Genomic DNA, 8270 nt, shown 5'->3' on the forward strand with positions numbered 1-8270 from the left:
CTATGAATTGAATAAATGTCTTAACGATTTTTAAAAACAGTATTGACATAAGTGACATTTTGTATATGTATGTATAAAGGGGTGTATTACGGCGGCCCGGAGAGGCCAAACGGACTGCAACTTCAGAAAACACTTGCAAAAAGAAAAATGCTGCAAAACGAAAAAAAACGCTGCAAAAAGAAAAACGCTGCAAAAATAAAAAAAAAACGCTGCAAAAGCACACACAACACAACGGAAATAGGAAAAAAGACAACGGAAATGTTTCTGGGGAGACAATAACCGAACGGTTCAGTTGCACGAACCAAAACATGTATGTATGGCTGTATCCCAATTCAGGGACTGTTTCCCAATTCAGGGTCTGCAGCCTTAAAGTACGCAGCCTTAACGGTCCTCAAGGGCCGCACTCAAAGACCGCTGAGGCCGGAAGTGTGAGGCTTGTAGGCTTGTGAGATGGGACGGTCTAGCCTCTGTCACGCTGCCCAGGTTGCCTAGCAACCATGATACTAACAGCTGGAAACGTTTCATACAGCTTTGTTTGACAGAAATGAAGGAGAACATATTTTGTACATTTGTTTCTACATGAGCTTTGTGTGATTTGATAAGTATCTGAGGCTGAGACCACAGGACAGTAAAACATGATTTTTGGGCTTCATTTCTGTACTGAACAGTCATTTAAGATTAGTTAGTAAATAAGAATTAGCTAATGTTGTTCATGAGACTAAAGTCATCTCACTTTGGTAATGTAAATATAATATGGCCAATATTATATTAATCATTATTAGTTATTACAGCAGTGAACATGAACTCTGTGCCAAACACTGAGCTTCAGTAAAGATTCAAGTTGCAGTTATTTATATTTCCTTTCACCTTAAATCTTCACTTAAAGACAAGTATCTGTGACAGTGTATATATAGATGTATTATATATAAGAGACAAATATTGTTCGTTTAATTTGTTGGCATTATTACATTTGGCTCAATGCTTACATATATGTGTAAAAAGAAAATGTACGAGCTGTGATAACTGTGTCTGATAAAATGAAGAGTAGACTGATATATGAAATATTCCTTTATTGGGTGAGAAAATCAGACCATGTCATAACTGCTTTAAGTCATACAGAATAGATATCAGAGCCTTAAACAGGCTGACTTCTGTTAAATGGGTCAAACTGGGCAGAAAGTATACAAACACATAACATCCTTATAGAATATGATGTAACACTATAGATCAACTTACCTCAGAATATATAAAGCATATAAACAATTACAGCAATATGATGCAACAAACACAGCAGTGCTACTAATCCAAAATACTCAAAGCTTCATAGAACTGAAACAAACATTTATTTTTAGTTCCATTCTGCTGCTGATACATACTTTAGGTTTCTGAACATTAAACTTGTTGCTGCCTTTCATAGTGTGTAACTTGAAGGCCCTGAGTACTTTCTCCCACACTGAAAACACTGGAATGATAAAATTATTTGAACATTACCTAATAAGACTGATTCAGGACAGACAATTAGTTATGTTAAACTTTCCTAGCAGTCCTTCACAAACAGGGAACAGTCTGTCTATTCTCTCCATCTGTCAGCTGCTGCTGGCTCTTCCTCCTCCTCTTACTCACACACTGCTGAGTTTCTCCTGGTGGATCATCAGGGGTGCAAAGCCTCACAGATGATGTGCAGCAGTGGGTCCCTCAGTCTGTCCTCACTCTGGACACTTGCAGTTGTCACACATGGAAATCAAATGTGTGATAAGCTGCAGGATTCAAACACAAGTGTAACTTATAAACACATGTTCATACTTTTATTCCACAATCAGAGAGAAAGAAACAGAGAGCGAGTGCAGGACAGACAGACAAGTGACAGTCTCAGGTGTAGACACTGCTACAAAACAGCACAAGAGATGGAGGATTTAGTGTTTGTGTTATTACGAGTGCTAAACAAGAAGAGTTCCCAGATGGTACAGTGGACACATGTGTGACTCCTGTGATTAAAGCATCTTTCTTTCAGCTTAACGAGTGAACCGTCAGCTCGTTCAAACACACGTTAAAGTCCGTTTGGCTCGACACCACCGAACAGAGGCAGCAATGTAACATAGCTAACATTAACAGTGCAGTGGATCCTGCTTGTGCCGTGATATTCAGGACTGCAAACCGAGCAGCATCACTGACTTTCAGCCTGTTGTGTTTGTGGATATATGACTGACTTTAATTTTCCACAAAATCATCAGATTCTCTGTAAGATTAAGGTCGACTATCTAACGGCGTATAAATAAAGGATTTAAAACAAAGTAAATGCTGAAAGTACAAACATGGCTAATGTCACATAACTTTGTGTTGTGCCAAAAAGTGATTGCCTGCTAAAAACTGATTTCCAATGTTTCCGTGTATTTTTTATGTGTAATATCTTTACGTATGTTGGTAAATAGACTTCGGTGAACAGCGTTTACAAAGGGGTTATATATAGAATTAAAAAATCATCTGTTTTTTCAAGTATCTTTACAACTCTGTGTTATTGTACTTACATTATAACCAATCCGGTCCTTTATCCCCACTTAAAATATTTTTACAGAACTATTGTAATATTTGCTGCCATTTCTGCTGTCCTCTTGGCCAACTTACTCTTACAAAAGACATTTGTAATGTTAATGAGATTTTTTTTTTTTTAACTGCATAAATAAATGTTATATAAAAGTCACTGCCAAAAACTGATTATGGCTTCTATCTTGTTACACGAATGTTGTTTGTGGCTCAATATGACTTTATGTCATCCATGAGGGATGCATTTGACATATGTTTCACATATTATAGCCCAACAAGTTACTAGCAGTTTAAATACCAGCAATCAGTTTTTGGCAGACGATCACTTTTTGGCACAACACCGGTATGTGGCCAACAGTAATGTTTTAATGTTCCTCATTATTAAACATTTGCACATAAATAAGTGACATAATATTCAGAACTTACTTTTGAAAGTTTACTCTTTGGCCGCTCCACTTCTTTGAAGTGTCTCCCAGTCCCAGTGCAATTGTTAGCTTGTTTTGGTTCGTGCAACTGGTCCGTCCGGTTATTGTCTCCCCAGAAACATTTCCGTTGTCTTTTTTCCTATTTCTGTTGTGTTGTGTGTGCTTTTGCAGCGTTTTTCTTTTTGCAGCATTTTTCTTTTTGCAGCATTTTTCTTTTTGCAAGTGTTTTCTGAAGTTGCAGTCCGTTTGGCCTCTCAGGGCCACCGTACCTTACTTTACTATCACTTACCACACTTTATAATTTTATCAAAACATTTCTTTCTTATAGCATTTTGTGAGCTGATTTTGGTCCAACTGTAATTATTGCAAAAGGACATCTTAACTGTATAATCAGTGTGTTGTTTATACAGTTAAGATGTCCACAACCAACAATGAAAAGAATAAAAAATAAACTTTTGAACCTCTCAAGGCGCACCCTTGTAGTTTGATCAGGTGCTTGTCGGTTTACAGAACTTCTCTGAATGGCTGACACCCTTACCAAACGCCGGGTAAGTTTACATTTCTTAATCATACTTGCCCCTTAAAAACCCTCAATAAAATCTGAAATTCAAGTTGGTCTCAGCCGCTCTCCACTCTGGATTCTTTAATAATTGAGATTTCAGCGGTGACTCTGTCTGATCTCAGTTGCCACGCACTCGCCTTCTCCACACTTTGCTCGGACATAAGCGCTCTTTCAGACTCATTGAGTCTACCTGCAGGTTTCCTGGAATCAAAATGAAAGTAGAGAACAAAAATCACTCAAGAAATCTCATCCTCGTCACCAAGATTGTTGTGGAAAAATACACTGAGCATCGACCCAAACTGACTCAGATTTATCGAAAGAAACTTCAAACCTCTGCAAAAGGATCAACACAGCACCAACGGGGTTCGTACCAGCACTGACAAACAGGCAAAATAATAACAGCTCCTCTATAGCCATACAGATACAGTGAAAATGAAAGTGTTTTTGAATTTTATTTTCTGTAAATCATTTGATTTATTTAATAAATTAAATATTATATTTTAGAGGCTGTTCTAATCTGATATTCCATTCTAGGCAAATTGACAGCAAATAAAACTAAGTACACTTTTAAAACTTTTTTTTTATTATTCATTTTTATTTGAATTCAATTCAATTTTATTTATATAGCGCCTAATCACAACAACAGTTGCCTCAAGGCGCTTTCTATTGTAAGGTAGACCCTACAATAGTACAGAACCCAACAATCATATGACCCCCTGTGAGCAAGCACTTTGGCGACAGTGGGAAGGAAAAACTCCCTTTTAACAGGAAGAAACCTCCAGCAGAACCAGGCTCAGGGAGGGGCGGCCATCTGCTGCGACCGGTTGGGGTGAGAGAAGGAAGACGGGATAAAGGACAGAAAAATGTTATAATGTAATGTGGTGAAATTATTATCAACCAGGTGGTTCATGAGACAATTATTTTAAAGTAGTCTGGTTTTAACATTAACAATGAAGAATTATAATAAAAATGTAATGCATCTAGGCTACGTCCACATGTACCCAGGTATTTTTGAAAACGCAGCTTTTTAGATGCAGGTGTCAGGTAAACTTTAACGTGCTCGTGAGAAAACCCTAGAGAAGAAATTAGGTCTCTTCAATGGGGCATTTCTTTTGAAACTTTTGACAATCACGTTTTCAATATTGTCTTGGCCATTAAACATTAACTCCAGGACAGTGTTTGGATTTTTCCACTTTTGCCGGAGTTCATTGTACACTTTCACACTGACTTCTTCAGTGTTCTCTAAGGACATTTTAAGCTTTTGGGACAAAATTTTAGCCCAAATCCTGTGGGTAAACCTGTTCATGATGGCTTTATCTGCCCCTGGAGGCAATTTCCTTGCCTCATTTGCGTTGCTTATAGCGTGCAGAACCAAATCTTTAGTGAAGCTTTCAACAACTTTTACGTACTCTTCTCGGTTTTTATATATAGTGAGTACTCTTTTTGGTAAGGCCAACAGGTGTTTTGTAAATGTTGGGACAGTAATATCGTCAAGCTGTTCCCTCAGACATAAAATCAAATACTTCTCCTTGCAGTTATGTGCTTTGCAAAGATTGGTGAAAATGTCCTTGTTGATATTGGTCAGCGTTTTTGGAGATAGATCCAAATCCCTCTCGTCAATCTGAGGCCAGATTTTTTCAAGCAGGCGATCGCTGATAGAGTCGGAGTTGTGGCACCGTGTGAAGTCCTTGTATTTAGACGAGGCTTTGCCTGCGGCCTCTGAAACTACCAACTGAATAACTTTATAAACACAAATCTTTTCTTCAGACAGATAATCAGATGCCAGAGTGACATCATAAGAACCAAAATCTGAATCAGACTTATGGACTGACCTATGTAGTGTTTTCTTCACAGGCTTTTCCAGGGGGGAAGCTTCTATGTTGTCCAAGTCTTTTGAGTAGTTTTTCTTCAAAAAGCTCTTCTTCGGTTCTACTGTGGCTGCGGTGAGGGTTTGAGGAAGAAACATCTGGGACGACACAGACGCTTCTTCCTCAGATGAATCACTAAAACCAATAAAAACATTTAGATATATGTTAGGTGGCGTTGGTGCACGATGCAGTGATATTTCGGAATTTTCACTGTCAGCTGTGGATGTTTTATCAAGACTGCTCTCCTCTGCAGTCAAATGCAGCTTGAGGTTTTTTGAGTCTGAAGAGTCCTCCAGTCCTGGAGTTTCTGTTTCTTCATTATCACCGTGGTCATCTACAGAAATTTCTTTCAGGATGCTGTCCTTTGCTCCTGTTTCTTCTGTTTTCTCAGGGGACTCTGTGTCCACTGAGTGAAGACAGGCCTCATCAGTCTGCGTGGACACTGGATCTCCCTTCTCCACGGTTGTGTCCATTGCGTCCTCTAACATGGAACAAAGTTTCAACATGTCTTTCAGCAAAGTGGAAGGCAGCTCAGTGTTGCAGTACTCTGGGTTGAACTGCAGAGATTGCCACTGTGGTACAATTGTACCAAAAAAGTGGTCACTTAAGGACTTCCATGTTTCCACTGAGGTGTTACTGTGTGGAGTTGTCATGTTTAAGTTTGTATTACTATTTCTCTGACTCTGAAATGTAGAAGAGGAAATAAATTGTTGGCTGGTTGGAGTTGGACTAGGCATGTGTGCTCTTTGTAAACCAAATGCTTGGGAGTCTGGACGGCTCCTTTATATAGGTTTAAGCCCCGCCCACGTTCGGCTGCAGCCACTGTGACGTCATCCACTTTTCTTTGACGTTGAACCTTCAAAGGTTTGGGGGCGGGGTTTAAGCTAATCTCTGACACAGCTGCATGACATTTAAATGGCATAAACTATTAGTTTAAATTACCCATTGTAACTGTTGTTCTTAAAGCAGACTGGTTAATAATAATTTCACCACATGATATTTTCAAATTATTTTGTATTTGCTTAAATAAATGCATAATTCAAAGACTGTAATTTTTCATTGTATATCAAATTACAATTGGACATTTTAGGTGTTCCCTAAATTTTAATGTAGGCATCAGGAAATAGATATTTTTTATTTTGCTTCTTTTTATTCAGATTCAAGCTGAGTACGATTAAAAGTTGTTGGGGTTTGTTTTTACTTAGACTGAAGTTTGTATTCATATCTACTGATATTAATTCATTGTTATCTTAATATAGCTTAAGGTGGGGTGCATGCATACCCATATGGAAACGATATATATATACATCTTATAAAGTCTGTATCTGTCTTGTGTGAAACTTGTATGAAAAGCATACAAGAGTGAAAACAGATATAAGATCCCTTGAAAAATTATATACATGAAACTTGTATATTTTGGATACTTACTAAAACAATATATGAAAGTAATGAGAAAGTGGCCACCTTCATGAGTGAATCGCATAAGCCTTATATGATTCACTATATGAAGTAGGCCACATCTTATGCAAGTCTTTTATAAGTTTTTTCTATTTCTTTTCCATATGGGTATACTTGAGCTTGTATGTATACTTTTTACCCTGTGTGAATAAATTCAAACTTCTGCACCCAATTCTTCCTTTTTAAAGTCATTAAAATGTATACTGTAAAGTTAGAGAAATCATTAAAAGCCCCAAACTACAATATAATATTCATAATCATTATAAGAGCCTCTAAACTTCTCACCACATCTGTATGAAACTCCTGGCACTATTTTTGGTGATCCCAGCATCTGTTGACAAATTTGGGGCGGACATCATAGTAATTTAACCTTAGTTATGGTTCATACTAGGTTTTGCAATATTATTTTATAATTTTACACATTTGACTTTCTTATATATTTCATTATTTTACTCTCACTTACCACACTTTATAATTTTATCAAAACATTTCTTTCTTATAGCATTTTGTGAGCTGATTTTGGTCCAACTGTAATTATTACAAAAGGACATCTTAACTGTATAATCAGTGTGTTGTTTATACAGTTAAGATGTCCACAACCAACAATGAAAAGAATAAAAATAAACCTTTGAACCTCTCAAGGCGCACCCTTGTAGTTTGATCAGGTGCTTGTCGGTTTACAGAACTTCTCTGAATGGCTGACACCCTTACCAAACGCTGGGTAACTTTACAGTTCTTAATCATACTTGCCCCTTAAAAACCCTCAATAAAATCTGAAATTCAAGTTGGTCTCAGCCGCTCTCCACTCTGGATTCTTTAATAATTGAGATTTCAGCGGTGACTCTGTCTGATCTCAGTTGCCACGCACTCGCCTTCTCCATACTTTGCTCAGACATAAGCGCTCTTTCAGACTCATTGAGTCTACCTGCAGGTTTCCTGGAATCAAAATGAAAGTAGAGAACAAAAATCACTCAAGAAATCTCATCCTCGTCACCAAGATTGTTGTGGAAAAATACACTGAGCATCGACCCAAACTGACTCAGATTTATCGAAAGAAACTTCAAACCTCTGCAAAAGGATCAACACAGCACCAACGGGGTTCGTACCAGCACTGACAAACAGGCAAAATAATAACAGCTCCTCTATAGCCATACAGATACAGTGAAAATGAAAGTGTTTTTGAATTTTATTTTCTGTAAATCATTTGATTTATTTAATAAATTAAATATTATATTTTAGAGGCCGTTCTAATCTGATATTCCATTCTAGGCAAATTGACAGCAAATAAAACTAAGTACACTTTTAAAACTTTTTTTAAAATTCATTTTTATTTGAATTCAATTCAATTTTATTTATATAGCGCCTAATCACAACAACAGTTGCCTCAAGGCGCTTTCTATTGTAAGGTAGACCCTA

The sequence above is a fragment of the Aulonocara stuartgranti genome, assembly GCF_965226115.1.
Source record: "Aulonocara stuartgranti genome assembly, chromosome: 16".
In the NCBI taxonomy this organism is placed as follows: domain Eukaryota; kingdom Metazoa; phylum Chordata; class Actinopteri; order Cichliformes; family Cichlidae; genus Aulonocara; species Aulonocara stuartgranti.